We start from the raw sequence: 16603 nt of genomic DNA on the forward strand, positions 1-16603 counted from the left end.
GCATGAACGGGGGAGGGGCAGAGAGAGAGGGAGACACAGAATCGGAAACAGGCTCCAGGCTCCGAGCCATCAGCCCAGAGCCTGACACGGGGCTCGAACTCACGGACCGCGAGATCGTGACCTGGCTGAAGTCGGACGCTTAACCGACTGCGCCACCCAGGCGCCCCTTTATGTATTCTTTTAAAAAAATTTTTTTAATGTTTATTTTTGAGAGAGAGAGACAGAGCATGAGCAGGGGAGGGGCAGAGAGAGAGGGGGTGGGGGGAGACACAGATCTGAAACAGGCTCCAGGCTCTAAGCTGTCAGCACAGAGCCCAACACAGGGCTCAAACCCGGGAATGACGAGATCATGACCTAGGCCGAAGTCAGATGCGCAACCAACCAAGCCACCCAGGCGCCCCTATTTATGTATTATTTTTATTTTTAAGTTTCTCTCTCTCTCTCTTTTTTTTTTAAACTGAAATGTTTTACACATACAAAAGACAAAACTTGAAAGAAGGATAAAAATGTCTTTAGGGTTTTTCACTCTCGGTACGACTGCCGTTGGGGCGGCTCATTCTTGGTTGTGGGAAGCTGTTTTGTGCATTGTGACAGTTAAAAAAAAAAAGTCCTCAGTCATAGCCACATGTCATCCGGGGTTAGAATCACCCCCAGTTGAGAGTTACTAATCTAGGCCACACAATGATGAGTATTTTGTCATATCTGCTTTAGTACACACTCATTTTCATTTTCTCTCTCCCTTTCTCCCTCCATTTCTTTTTCCTTTGTTTCTTGGCCAAAACATTTGAAAAGAAGTTGCAGACGTGGCACTTGATCCCTAAATCCTTCAGCGTGGATCGTCTAAGAACAAGGACATTCCCCCACACAACACAGTCCCAGGATCACACTCAAGAAGGACAGAAACTCTGTGATACCATCAAATAGCCAATCACGGTAACATTTTCCTGGTCGTGCCACAAATGTCCTCTGGAGCTTGGGCTTCCAAACTCAGATCCAGTCAAGGCTCACTGCGTCTGGGCTGTGAAATTTCTTCAGTGTCTGTTATATATTGTGTTTTAAACCCAACTTAGAACCAAGGAGATTTCACATAGATATCCCGATTTCTGACTTCTCTTGAGAAATTGGTAGAACCGACAACACTGGACGTGCATTTTCCCGGGGAAGCTGTTGGTTGCCTCCCAGGGGTGACTTCCCTCTTTAGGAAGCTCTCAGGTTCACCTCCTTCTCCACCCCCACCCAGTTCCCTTAGTGCTGGTCCCTGCAGTGCCTGGAGACGCAGTCAGGCCGATCTCAAGTCAGATGGCCAGAGATTTCCATCCAGCCTGGCCACTTGAGAGTTGTGTGGCCTTGAGAAAGTGACTTCACCTCTTTGAGTTCTAGGTTCTTGTCTGTAAAATGAGACCATGGTGATCCCTATGTCCTAGGCTTGTGTGAGGGTTTCACTGAGACTGGGCTTGGGAGGCCCTTAGCACAGGACCTCTTGATGGTCACTGCTCAGCAACTTTTACCCCTTTGCCATCACCTTTATTACTGGAATTTTCTACCCCTTACCTGCCAAAGGGGTACCTAGCCCTCGCTCTGTTGTATCTTTTTAGCTGTGTGACATTGGTCAAGGCTCCTAACTCCTTCAGAGTTAAGCAGCGGAGGGTGACAGGTTCAGACTAGGAGAGAATACCCAGGTATGGCCACCCTGAATGCCTTGCAAAGTGTTGGCCTGGGTGATATTAAAGAACTCTTGTCCAGCCTTCTATTTTGCCGTGAGCTTGGGTATAAATTCTCCTTTAATGTCAGGTCCTGCCCCAGTGAGGCAGGCCTTAGGACAGTGTGCCTGTGCCTTTGGAGAGGCACAGATTTCTTTCCGTGAGGATGAACAAGGCCCTGGGGCATGGAGGAGTCAGACTTCCAACCTGGACAGTCTGAGGCCAGAGCACAGGTCCTTGACCACTAGGCTGCACGGCCTTTGAGAGGACATGTGCAGCACTTCCGTGATCTCAGATCACAAAGAAGTGCTTGCTGTTCTGCAAATGGCAACACGTACAGGGGGGCCAGTTCCAGGAGCCGCTGTAAGAGCAAGACGAGGAGTGTTTCCTGCATCTGCCCCTGCCAGGGCCAGTGCCCTTGGAGGAAGCATTGATGAGAAATGACCTTGGGGGCAGGAATGCCTGTTAACGCTCCATACACTTGAGGCCAGGAGGGAACACATGCCATTATTTTGCCCACCTTCAAACAATCAGAAATCCAAGTGGCACATTACACAGCACAGTGTCCTGGGTGCTTTTCAAACACACTTCAGAAGAGCTGGAGTCCCTTCTAAAGAAGTGACATCAAGCGATAAATGTCTTCCCTTCTTTTGCCTTTTCTCTCTTCCTCCTGCTTCCCCTTTTTCCTGAATGTCTGTGGTTACCCTCTGGCTTTGGCCAGCTCCCCAGCTTGGAGAAACCCTTGCAGGCACGTCTCCTTGCCCATGGAGTAGTCTGTCTATATCCTTTTTCATGGCAGGTTACTTCTCTTTGGGCAATGGAGTCCTTGCATTTTAGCAGTCACCTTCAGTGGGATATACTTTACACAATAAAAAGCACACATTTTAAGTTTAAGTGTGGTTTGAGGAGCTTTGCCCGTAACCACGACTCCAGAAAGTTACCTCCTGCCCACAGCCCTTGAGATCTTGAAAGACTGAAAGATGCTTCTGGTACAAGAGAAAATGCTCCGGAATCCTAGTCAAGTGTTTAAATGTCAGAACACGGTTTAGACCTCGGGACTCCTGGAAGCTTTGAACCAAGATGAGGAGGTTCTCAGCTCAGTTTGGGAATGTTGGGGTCTTTTATTTGCTTGCTGTAATTGGAAAGTGAAGGAACGCCGTATTCTCTTTTTGTTCCTCAAATATGTCAAGCTCATTGCTACCTTGGAGCTGTTGTGTTGGCTTGGATTGAATTATCCTCCATCAGACCTCACATGCTGGGTCCCTTGCCATTGAGATCTCCGCTCCAGTGTTACCTTGTCTGAGAAGTCGTCCCTGACGACCCAGGCTCAGTTACCACTGCCCCCCCCCGCCCCAGCCCCTACCAGCCCATCGCTTGGTGGTACTTGCTTCATTTCACATTACAGCCTAAAATTAACTTATTAATTTCTTGGTTTCCTACTTGATTATCCGTCTCTTTACATTACTGTCCACAGGAAGGAGTGCGGGGACATTTCGCAAATCTCTTCTACTGTTGTATCCTCAGTGCCTAGAACAGTATCTGGCACAAAGGGATTCTGGGTTCTGACATCCCAGTTTACAAAAAAAGTATCTCCTCTTTCATTCATTCATTCATTCATTCACTCACCCATTCACATATTCATTTAATTGATATTTATTGAGCACCTACGGCATACCTAGCACTATTTTGAGAGCTATAAGAGAGTAGTGACAGTACAGACACAATCCCTGCACTCAAAGAATGCAGTCAAATGGCCCAAGACAGGTAACACACAAGTACATCTAGAAGGAAATTGACACTAAATTGAACCTTATGAAATTGCCAATATTCAATCATTTTTGACTACAAAAAGTGGCAATGTTTCAACCTAATTGTTCTGAACTGGGACAAGTGATATCAAGGAAAAGTATAGTTTCTTTAATAAGGTACCTGTATTAGTTAGGGTTCCCCAGAGAAAGAGAACTCTATTTATATATACATACATGCAGTTGAAGGCTGTCAGACAGGAAAATTCCCCTTTACTCAGGAGAGGGTCGGCCTTTTGTTCTGTGCATGCCTTCAACTGATTAGACGAGGCCCACCCGAACAATGGAGGGCAATCTACTCAGTCTGTTGAATGTCAACATTCATCTCATCCAAACGCACATTCTCAGATGCATCCAGAATGACCTTTGACCAAATATTTGGGCACGCTGTGGCCCAGTAAAGCGGACACTTAAAAGTTACCATTATAGTTCTTTTAGGGACTTAGTACTCAGAGTGTGTCCTGTGGAGCAGCCTCATTTTCATGACCTGGGAGCTTGAGCAGAAGAATCTTATGCCCTGCCTCAGACTTATTGAAATAGAATCTGCATTTTATCAAGGCCCCTAGGTAGCATGAATGCACATCACTTGAGAAGCACCCAAACTAGGTGCCACAAAGAGATGGCAAATCCTTGGGAATTTGTTTGACTTACAGCACACAGTTGGTGATTTCCATGGTCTTATTTATGAAGCTTTATAGACACGTATTTTCACATGTTTTTTAGTATGTACCCTAATCCGTACACATTTGTTGTACTAATAATACCAGTGAACAATTATTAGGTACATGATAAAGCATACATAATAACACATTTTAAACTGAGCTGAAGGTGCAGTCAATGTTATTTTAAAATTTGTTTGTAAGGATGATGATGTCGTGGAATCATTAGCTAATGTCAAAGCATGATATATGTTGAGGAAGAAACTTACCATTAATAAACAGTCCATATTTTGAATATTTTACAGGAGAGTTTTGATTATTCTTGGCTGACTTTCCTTTGATCTGAATAGGACATCGCTTTTAGCCTTGTGACAAGCTAGCTGTTGAAGAGAAGGGGAGAGTCGAGGCAATTGCTTTCTTGTGCTTCCTCTATCAGTATTTTCTTCAGCCTGTGGTTCTGTTAGGGCTGGGGTGAGGAGTGGTGGTTAAGCCATGTGCCTGCTTAGTGATGTTTAGCCTCGCTAACCCTAGATAATGCATCTGCTTATCTCCTTTTGGGGTGCTCATAGCTGTAATATGGGCAACATACCCCAGTGAGGGTGCCACTGCCAGTCACTGTTCTTGGTCTGAGCTTCCTGATTCTCCCTGTCTGACGTGGGCATCTCAAGTGAGGGTACCAGCATCCATCCACATATTGCATTGATTCCTCACTTTATTTATTTAAAAAAATTTTTTTAAACATTTTATTTATTTTTTAGAGACAGAGACAGAGCATGAGCAGGGGAGGGGCAGAGAGAGGGGGAGACAGAATCCGAAGCAGGCTCCAGGCTCCGAGGCATCAGCACAGAGCCTGATGAGGGGCTCGAACTCATGAACCCGAGATCATGAGCTGAGCTGAAGTCACTTAGCTGAGTCACCCAGGCACCCCTGATTCCTCACTTTAACAACTAAAGACCATACACAGGAGTTCTCACATTTCCTGTCCTTATGCAGAGTCATTTTATGTGGTGCTTAGAGTGAGTGGACTCTACTTTGATGACTGCTTTTCCAGGATATGGAGGCCTCTTAAGAACTCTCATCTCCATTGCATGCCCTGGGAAGGACTGCCTTGGGGAAAAGCATCCTTGGTTTTTGGGCTGGGTTTTCAGGAATTTCAGCACTCCGGAGAAGCCCAGGGGTTATGCAGATAGTAGTGCTGACCAAGTTCTTGGTAGCTGTCCTGATAACCTACTTTGCTACTCTCTTGAAAGCCTGAATAACATGGAATTCTGGGGGGGACTCCTTAGAGAAACTGGTGAAACCTATGGCTTCTTCTTCCAGAAAAATGCACAAACAAAATTTCCACTCAACCCCCCGCTGGGTCCAGGGACCCCCTGAAGCTCATGATGAAGAACCTGTTTAGAAGTGAAAAAGGCAAATCAGGTTTGGAGGGCCTTTCTTTACCTCAAACATTCCCTTTTCTGTAGCTTCCTTGAGTTTCAGACTCTGCTTACAGCAAAGGGTGAGGAACGAGGCTGAACTCTCAGGTTTGTATCTCAGTCCCTGCAGTGATGCGCCAGGTGACCTTGAACAGTTTTTTAGCTCCATAAAACGGGTAGGATAATCCTCAGGGACATGTGCAACACTCCCATGAAGCAAACCCTACACACACTGGGCACACAGAAAACACACACACAGTTGTGGTCAGAAACACCCAAAGTGACAGCAAATTCACACATACAACCAATACACAGACACGAAACACAGATACACACGGATACTCTCACAGGGACACGTGTACCTGAGAGATACAGATAATACAGTCACAGACACAGAGATTTGCACAGCAGATATATGCTCATTCAGAGACACAGACACAGATACACATGCATACAGATAAACACAAGAGGAAAATGATGAGGGAGCATAAGGCAAGCTGCCAGGCCTAAAACCCCCGTCCCCACCCCCAGGTGGGATATGTGTGATATCCCTTGGGCACTCCTGGCTGCCCAAGAACAAAGGAAAAGAAAAGAAAAACAAATGGTTAACAGAGATCATAGTCCTGCAGGGCCTGTCTCCATCTATTTACAAATACCTTAGTAAATCATGAGAAAAAGACAATGGTAATCTCCAGAAATCTGTGGACTTGGTTTCCTAGAACCCCAGCAACATCCCTCCATAGTGCTGTAGGAAACTAAGGCAGAAGGAAATGGCAGATAGGACTAAATTTCCTTATAATCTGCAGCCCATTGACAGATTCTTGAGGCCAACAGAGTGAAACATTTCTCCAGGAACTCCCTGTGTCTTAATGCTAATGCTTTGCTAGAGGGCAAACAACCCTAGTTTGACAAAAGCTAGGCCTCCAGTATCCTGGGAGTCTTATTTAGCATATGAAAGTCTCACTGGAAACTTCCCTCCCCCCAGCTCCATAGTATATAACTAGTCTTTCCTCATGGTGCTTGGGCAGTTCTTAAGCCAGGGCCACTGGTCCTGTCCCATGCTTTAATGAAATCACGTTTTTGCACCAAAGATGACTTCAAAAATCCTTTCCCCACGAACCCCACTGTCACCCCAAAACCTCATCAGAAAAGATGAAAACAGCCAAATAACAGGAAATTCATGTCCACAGTCAATATAACCACAGACACAGAACTCCAACTCACAGGTGCATGATGCAGATTACACACACGTGTGCAAGGGCATGCGCGCGCGCACACACACACTCCAGGACAGCTCTGGCACTCCAGTGGAGGCCACTACAAGCAGAAGGGGTGCACAGACCCTGGCATGACCTTTCCCATCTAAGTTGTCATGGAAGGGGGTGTTTTCCTGGTTCCAACCCTGTGCTGGGCATGTGTCCCATGTCAGTGCCTTATGGAGGGTTGTGCCCAGGCCTGGATTCCAGAGAGTGGCCAGGATAGGGTGGCCACAGGGACAGGGGCACAGGGCAGAGACAGGGTATACTTAGAGTGGGGGTGTTGCATGGGACCAGGTCAGGTGAGGGAGACAGGCAAGTCTCTCCAGGATCCTTGGGGTGTGTCAAAGTGGGCTGTGCCTGCTCCCACAGCAATAATAGCAGTAATGGCATCATCAGGACTAGCATATGACAGCACTATCATCACCACAGAGATGAATGACCAGCAACCTGAGGTGCAGGAGCCGGGCTGTGACCTTGCCGTCTCATTTGGCCTCAGCTTCTGTACAGGCTGACCTGGAGCAAAGCGGGGCTATGGGGCCAAGCATCTTTGCGGCCCTTGCTCCCTCTGGAGTCCCCAGGCCCCAGCTTCCCACTCTCCCAACATCCCCTCCCAGACCCAAGTCAGCAGTGAGCCTTTTCTCAGCCTGGGTCCAGCCTTCCCCTTGAGGGCTCTGAGCCTGGTTCCCCATCTGTGCAAGGGGTTAGAGACGGTACTGCCGCTGGGTCCTGAGAGGTGATGTCTGCAAAGGCAAAGGCTTGGCACAGGCCAGAAACTGGAGGGAACTGAGGTTTTCACCTTTGTTGCCTTTAACAGCTGTGCAACTTTTAAGGCACCAGACTGGGAAGACTCATGCCCCAGGGAGGTGGTGACACTGATATCCACTAGTGCTCAGCACGCGGCTTCCTCTTGTCCTCAGCACAGTTCTGGACACAGGCATGGACACTCCCATTTTACTGTCGGAAACCAGCCCAGGCTCACACAGCTGGTAAGCAGCACACTGGATCTCAAACTCTATGCTCCTGGCCCTGCCCCCAGGGGCCACGAAGGACTCCCCAGATGGGAGGCTGACATTGGCTTTGGGGACACTTTCTCACCTCCATGAATGATCTCACTTGTTCAAGGCCCCCCAAACTCTGTTCACTGCCTCCTCTTTCCCTGGTTCCTGCTCCAGTTGTAATCAGGGTGATCCTGGCCACCCTTCATGGAATTCCCTAGGCCCCCTTATAGTCAGGGCCTCTCTCCCATTCACTTTTGGGCCAGTCGGACTCCACCCCCTCTGTAGCTGGCCTCTCCTTGTACCACCAGGACAGCCCAACACTGGGGCTCTTTAGGCAGGCAGCAGGATCTAAAGGGAATGTAACACTATTGGTTTTTCACTCCTGCTTTGTTTTGGTTTTGGTTGTTTTGTATGGTTTCTTTATATTTAGGTCTGAGCCCTTGCTTTGCTATTTTAGCAGTGGCAGAGTGGTTCCTGTTACAATAAATTTACATAAAAATAAAAGTGAGGGGATTTAGAGCGATGATTTTCAGTTGGGGAATCACTGAGTCAATCGTGTAGAGAAACTATTTAGGAAGCTCAGCTCAGGACAGAGCCCAGGACAGGTGATCACAGTAGGTTTGTCTAGTCACCTGGGTCCCTGGCCTATGCCCACCTGCTTGGCCTTCCTCGCCCAGCACACCTGGTACTGCCAACAATCTGGGTATTGTCCCAGTTCCCCCAGGAGAGAAGCTGATGAACTATTTCTCTTACAATGCTCTCATTTCTGGAGATTGCAGGAGATCCCTTGTGAGACAGCTAGATTTCCCCTCCCCCCCTCCCCCCTCCCCCCCGTATGGTTCATAATGTACAGCCCATGCCAATAGGTAGGAGGGTCACACAGATAAGTGACAGATCTACCACCGTTTGGGTGTTAAAATGCCTAGGTCAACTAGAGATGATTTGGGGACCAGACAATCTTCTCACACCAATATTCCAGGATATTCCAGGCCAGGAGACATTTTTTATTATAATTTTATCGTGCACCTATCATTCAGTTCAAATATAGCTCTTTTTCTTTGGGATTTCTTGACTCATATTCTACTTCTAGAGGAACTTCTCAATTTCTAAACGTATGGGAGTTTCTAGTTACCTCTTTATTCGTGATTTCTAGCACATTCTATTACCAAAACATGCTTTGTGTGATTTCCTTTCTCTGAAATCATTTCATTCCTTTGAAATTTCCCTTATGGCTGTAATAAATAGGGTGAATGTTTGTAACTGTATCCTCTGTGCCTAAAGTAAATGTGTCCTCTACAGTGTTATGTCCATGTGGACACGTATATGGATATAGCCGTGGGATTCAGATGGTTTGCTATCAAGATGACTACCTTATGGATGTTCTATCTGCTTTGACTTACTGAGAGAGGGTTATACTTTCCTGTCTGCTTGTGTATTTGATTGTTCTTGCAGTTGTGTCCTCCTTTGCTTTCTCGATTGTTCAGCTATTGCCCATGGGAGATGGGAGTTCAGAAAGGAAGCAGAGAGCACTCAGAAGAGGTGACGGGGAGCTGGGTTGGGAGGACCCAGAAACCAGAAGGTCAGCCAAGTTTCCAGAGAGGAACTGTCGTTGGGATGGCACGTGGTGGTGCACCAGGTGGGAAGTGGCTTTTTAAAATGAGATCACGTGGGGTGTCCATATTACTCTACCAGGGGTGAGGGCAGCTGATGGTCGAGAGAGTATCAAGGCTCTGGGTTGCTAAGGCAACACCCAGACAGGTGAGGGCTTGGAAGAAGAAGGATCTTCCTCTGCTCCACCTGACTTAACCTGCTGTTTGTGTCCTGCTCACCTAGTGATTTGCTGACCTACTAGCCTGTGTGAACCCTTCCCCCCCCCCCCTTGTACTTGATCTGATCCTGGTACTGTCTCTGACCCCCATCTTCTCCTGACAAATCCCTAACCCATCCCCTTTTTATACTCCTCCCCCATCCCCAATTACCACCCCTCTCCCCTCTCCCTCACGCCAGTCAGAGTGGCTAAAATGAACAAATCAGGAGACTATAGATGCTGGAGAGGATGTGGAGAAACGGGAACCCTCTTGCACTGTTGGTGGGAATGCAAACTGGTGCAGCCGCTCTGGAAAACAGTGTGGAGGTTGCTCAAAAAATTAAAAATAGATCTCCACTGTGACCCAGCAATAGCACTGTTAAGAATTTACCCAAGGGATACAGGAGTGCTGATGTATAGGGACACTTGTACCCCAATGTTTATAGCAGCACTTTCAACAATAGCCAAATTATGGAAACAGCCTAAATGTCCATCAATTGATGAATGGATAAAGAAATTGTTGTTTATATACACAATGGAATACTAGGTGGCAATGAGAAAGAGTGAAATATGGCCTTTTGTAGCAACGTGGATGAAACTGGAGAGTGTTATGCTAAGTGAAATAAGTCATACAGAGAAAGACAGATACTGTATGTTTCACTCTTGTGTGGATCCTGAGAAACTTAACGGAAGACCAAGGGGGGTGGGGAAGGGAAAAAAAAATAGGGAGGGAGCCAAAACATAAGAGACTCTTAAAAACTGAGAACAAACTGAGGGTTGATGGGGGGTGGGAGGTAGGGGTGGGTAGTTGATGGGTATTGAGGAGGGCACCTTTTGGGATGAGCACTGGGTGTTGTGTGGAAACCAATTTGACAATAAATTTCATATTAAAAAAAAATCTCTTCTTTGTTCTGGGGCGCCTGGGTGGCTCAGTCAGTTAAACATCCAACTCTTGGTTTCAGCTCAGGTCATGGTCTCATGGTTCATGAGTTTGAGCCCTGCATCGGGCTTCGTGCTGACGGTGGGGAGCCTGCTTGGGATTCTCTCCCTCTGTCTCTCTCTGCCCTTACCTTGCTCACTTGCTCTGTCTCTCTCTCAAAAAATAAAATAGAGTATTAAAATCCCTTCTTTGTTCTTTAAAAATGGAACTAAATGTAATGAGTAAAGTATTCCTGATAACTATGTTTTTTGTTGAAGAATAACAGTGAGATGCTTGAGGTCACTAATGAATTTTTTAATGACATAATTCCAAGTGTGCACGCTTCGTTGCAATATGAGAGAAATCAGAATGTCAAGAATCAGGGCTTCCTGAGTTACCATAATTTGATGTTTGCACCCTTTTGGTCATTGGGTGAATTGAGCCCCTTAACCTTCCATGCTGTCTACTGCTGTTTCAAGCAGTAATACCATAGTACCTCTTTTATTTAGGAGTGAGACAGAATTTGTTTTCATAACCCTGGGTTAATTTTTATATCATTCAGTGCTGCCAGGAGAGAACACTAGAAGTTTCTTCGCCATAGTTGAATAGTTCTGTTCCTCTTAATTCAGAAAATTTTGAAAGTGAATCTGGTGACAACATTTCTCTTCCATAACGAAAAATCATTCATTGGAGCTTTTTGGCTTGAAAGATTTTACACTGTTTTCACTTTTTCATTGTCATCCAGTCACAGTTCCATTGTCTGGAAACCAAGATAGTTGCTCTGAAACATTTACACCTTCCACCGTTATCTTCATCCTTCATTTCTTTATGTGTCTGGCTTTTCTCTTTGGCCCAAACTGGATCGACTGTTTTTAATGATACAGGGACTGACTATGGGGTGTGTTCTATTGACAATGCTTCTTTGTGACATGTTGTCCAGTGTTTGTTTGGAAAGCCTAGTACACGTTTTGTTTCTATCTTACTTGCAAATCAGGGAAAGGAAAAATCTACAAAGAACTTGAAACGTGCTATTTTAGTAAACACTTCAGAAGTTTCAGAAGTAAATTCCCTCTATTTCCTGCAGGATTTCCACTGTACACTTTAGCTTTAAAGAAAAACAAATCTTTTATGTCTTAGAATATTCGATTTATATGTTATCTACTGAGTGATCTTCTTCTTGGGAAGAAGTCACTAGAAAGAATGTTTTCCTCAGGTTCACTTCTCCCTTAATGAAGTTTATACCAGTGAAGTGAAATCAAAGTCTGAAGAACAGCCTTTGCAGAAAGAAAATGCTCAGCTTAAGATCCAAAAGAATCAGGTAACAAAATTTACTATCAAATGTTATATAAATCAGAGAACTGAACATCATTACTTTCTTTTTAAGTTTCTCTTCTTTAACTGTGGTAAAATACATGCATTAGAATCTTTCCCATCATAAACATTTAAGTGTACATGTTAGTATTGGTAAGTACATTCGCTATACTGTACGTTCTTCTATAGTCATTCCACCTTCCTCAAATCTGTCTTAAAGTCAGGAGATACTGCACACATCAAGGATTCGATGCAGAGAGTCTTGACGTCTAATAAATGTAACGTGGAAAAGGTGTTGCACTGGGGGGGAGAAAACCACACTTGGTAGAATGAGTTTGCTCTGGGAAGGTAAAAAGTGGCTTCCTGTCTTGGGAATCTTGTCCTTTCTCCTCTCCCCACTCATGGCCACACTCGTGGGAACAGGTGTGCACACTCAGTAAACTGTTATATGCTTGATAGGCAGCAAAAGGGAACTGGGGGACAACTGTGATGCACTTAGGCGTGGGAAAGGGGCAAAAGACGCCAAATGGGACACGCTGAAGAAGAATGTAGACGTTCGTGTTGGAATGTGTGGACAAAGAGAGAAGCTCACAGAAGAGTAAGACTTTCAGGAGTTAATTGTTACAAACACTGTTGTAAGAACGAATGTGTCAGACAGCGGGGATAATTTTCTTTCTTTGAGCACATTTAACACCGACCATACTTTTACCATAGTAATCAGTAAAGAATTGTGTTTCTCCCTTCTGCCTTGATTTCTGTGATCTGCACCTTCCTTCACTTTGTGGAAACCTCAGGGTTCATTTTCATTGTCCTTTACCTTTTAGCCCCATCGTGGCAACATGACTGCCATATGTACGTATATTTTTGGTTGAACTCTAGACATTGGGTAGGAAATATTGGGAGGAGAATTCAGGTGTACTGTGATGGTATCTTGCTGCAGATGATATGGGAGTTTATGTCTGGTAGGAGATCAGGGGTGCCAGCATTACTGAAACCTGTGAACTCAGTTTTCTTTCCTTTCCCTCTTTCCCTTCCCTTCATTCCTTTTCCAGGAGACAATACTCTGAAGGTGGGCAATTCACATCATTTTCTTTCCATCAGTGTATTTTGGATTCTTCTCAACTGATGTCTTTGAGTCAGGTGGCAGGAGTTCCCTCGTGAAGTGTAGAAATGTCCAGTAGGTCATTGTACAGTGTTAATGACACCATGTCCAAGAAAGATGTCTCTATGGCAGTGTCATGGCCCGAGCCTTGATTGAAAGTTCAGGGCTCTTGGGAGAAAGTCAGGAACCCTTGCGTCATCCTTATGTGTTTAGTTGTGATGAGTTGGCCAGGCTTGGTTTTGTACATTGAAAAGAAATACGCTTATGCCGTCCCCATCACAAGCACAAGTCTGAGACTGGGAGGGCACTTAGTGCATCTCATGTGGGCTTTTTATATTTATGTGATGTATTGATGAGTAGGAATAGAAAGCTGTGAAGAGAAACTCAGAGTTGCCAAAGACTTGCCAGCATGCTGGAGTTTGAGTTTGTTTAGTCCCTTAATGGGGTGCGTCAATGCTTCCCCCTGGTTGTGTTTGTGGATCTGTGCATTTATGGGGAAGGGGAGAGGGGACATTTGAGTCCTGCCTTCAGATTTCAGGGAGGGAAGAAAGGCAGAATTTCACATGGGCTACCAGGTAATCTATGTTTCTTTCCCCTCTAGAAAGCTGGGACTGAAAGAATGGGAGAAGGTGGAAGGGGAGAAGCAGCTCCCCTTCTCCTCTTAGCTGCAGTGGAGAAACTGAAATTAGCTGCAGAAGAGCTATGGATCTACAAGTGAATTCAGCTCCTACCAGCAGCTCACACGATGTCCATTGTATTACTTTGAAACTTTGTACAGTGTTTAGACCCAAGTAGCACACAAATCTATACAAATATTCAGGAGACATTTATTTATATAGACACTTCAGGAGAAATGTGACATTTTCCAGATGTTAAGTTAAAAATATTAATCTAAACAAGTTAAGTAACTAAAGATTTCCTGATCCCTGATGCTGGCCAGACTATGTGGAAATGTGGTTCCTGAACATGTTTCTGGAGGTGCTGGATATGATTACAAACCTCAGGAAGCAGTTTGGTGGAGGACGAATCACGTAGACAAGTATGACTATCCCATTTAAGAGACCCACTTGTTGTAACCATGAGAAATAATGATGAAGATATAAGGAAAAGAAGATTTGAACTTTACAATGAAAGATCCTCATTGCAGAATTAGGGAGCTGTCACCACAGGTAAGGAGACCGTGTCAACGTGGAGCCCCACAGGCATTAAATAATAAATCCAAGATGATGTAGCGATGGCTTTGAGCTTTCTGTACTCTCCTCCTCATGTGAAATGTGTCTTATATGATTGGATCGTGTGTATGAGAACTCAGTTCTTATAATGGGAACCTGGGCCAATTAACATCACCCTCAACATGGTACTTCATCTGATGAAAGCCATTTCACGCCCAGGAGAAGAGTAGAAGAAACACAAGAACAGCTGCAGCAGTCAGAGCTCACCTTCAGACACCAGGTAGCCTGCACTCTGCCCAGTAGTTCTTGAGTGCTTCAGCACCTAATGCAGATGATCATAATGGGCCACTGAATCTCTCCACATGGGTTTTTATTGATGTGTTGACTCTTTCAGATGGCTCTTGGTGAGAAGGCGACTCAGGACAACTGGGTAAGAATGTTTTTCTCTCCTCTTCTTGTGCACGTCCTGCCACAGCTGAACGTGGATGTGTTTCTCTCTCCCGGCTCGGGGCTCGTGATCTGGAGAGGGCGGTGGCGGAGCAGAGCAGGGAGGTGGCCTACTTGAAATGCAGATACAGGATTTTGACATATTTCTTTTAAGGGCGCTGTGACGTTTTTAAAAAGGCTAAACTGTTCGGTGTCCAGTGGAGGCCTGGGTGTGGTAACTCTTAGTGAAACTGATTCATCTCGATCTTCAAGACTGGAAGTCATCCAAAGACAGAGGCTTCCAGAGGAATTCAGGAGGCACAAACCAATGGCAAGAAGACCTGACAGGGAGATCCCTCCATGGAGAGGTATGGGGCACATTGTGAAATGCAGTAGTTTAACTTCTGCGGCAACATCTGCACAATTGGCTTATTGTTCCCATGGGTGTAATTGTTTGGTCTCCTGCAAACAGTCCCAGGTGGTTACTAGAGGGCAAAGTTGTCTCACAGTGGTGACAGGACACTATTTCCCTCAGATGCCCCAGCCAGCAGGGCTCTTTGGGTCTGTCCCTTGTGAGTGGTGTAGCTCACGCCCCTCCAATGACTGTGGGCCCCCCTACAACCTCCCAGTTACAGTTAACTGGAGAGTGGGTGCTAGAATGGATGTGGGTCAGCCCCCCTTCCACCTTGAGACAATGTTGAAGGCTGTTTCTTTTGTTTCACATGAAAAATGTGAACAACAGCATGAATTGGAGGCTGTATGTCCCGATGAGCTTTCTTGATTGGCTTTTGGATAAATGCTCCATAGAAAATACGCTTTCTGTAAAGAAAGCAGACATTTATTTACCTCTGTTTGGAGGTCCCTTTATTCTTTAAAAGATGTTTGGTTTTTTTTGTATTCTGAACTATAGTACTCCATTAATAAAGTAAATCCTTGTGAAATTTCACTCCTCTAATGTTATTTTATTAGTGTAACTCTAAAACTTTGCAGGTCATTCCACATGGAATTAACCTTTCCCTACCTCATTACTATAGTATTAGTCTCTTCAAGGGAATTTCTGTTCATGAATCCTCACATAATCCCTTGTCATATACATAAGGCAGATGATGTAGACAGTAAACCACTTCAAACACCCCACCCATGCCTCGTAGAAAAGGACAGTGTGCTGTTCATGCTGATGTTTACTGACATTATCCTAACTAAAACATTCTTATTTTCATTTTTAATCTGATAAATTGTCATTTCCCATGATGTGTATTAGGAAACCCTTCTCTTCATGTTAATTTCCAATGAATTGAACCCTGACCTGTCCACAGTTGGTTGATTATCAAATATCCAACCAAAACCTTCTAGTGCCTTCCTCAATGCTCCCCTGAGTCCCAAGGAGTCACCTGGGCCATGTGGAAAATCCTCTGTTTCTGTGAAGGGACCTGATTGTAGGAAGATGGAGGAAGGCACAGAGGTTTTTTTTTTCTGTTTTTTTCCACCCAGTCTATGCAAGTCAGAAGAAACCTCCATCCCTTCTTTGGCCTCTATCACATGCAGAACCTTGTGCAGCTTCTGTGAGGAACAAGAATTCTGTCCCTACTATGGACACAGAGAAGGTCAAGGGAAATGATGTGACCATTTTCAGTTGTAGCTCTCTCTCTGGAATCTTTTTCTCTTTATACAGACTTTCTCCTGGTCTTGTCTTTAGGTTGTGTGTTCTGAGATATATCTATGGTGTTATTTACTTACAAAGAGTAAAACTCTTTCCCAAGAGCCTATGGGCCTCTCTGTTCTTAGCTTGTTGGTCATCTTTGGTGGTGCCTCCAGCAGCCATAAGTGTTTAGAGGCTGAGGACCACAGGGCAGTCACTGTGTGTTTGTGGAAATATCATGAGGAGGATGACATCTCACTCCACACTTATGTCTCCTGGCCTGGCTCACTTCTTCCAAACCTCCTTTCATGGGAATGTTCCTGAAAACTGAAACAGTAGTGTTGTTGTTCTTTTACTCCTTTTCTATCCAGCGTTAGTCGCCAACCTG

The sequence above is a fragment of the Neofelis nebulosa genome, chromosome 10 (assembly GCF_028018385.1).
Source record: "Neofelis nebulosa isolate mNeoNeb1 chromosome 10, mNeoNeb1.pri, whole genome shotgun sequence".
Classification (NCBI taxonomy): domain Eukaryota; kingdom Metazoa; phylum Chordata; class Mammalia; order Carnivora; family Felidae; genus Neofelis; species Neofelis nebulosa.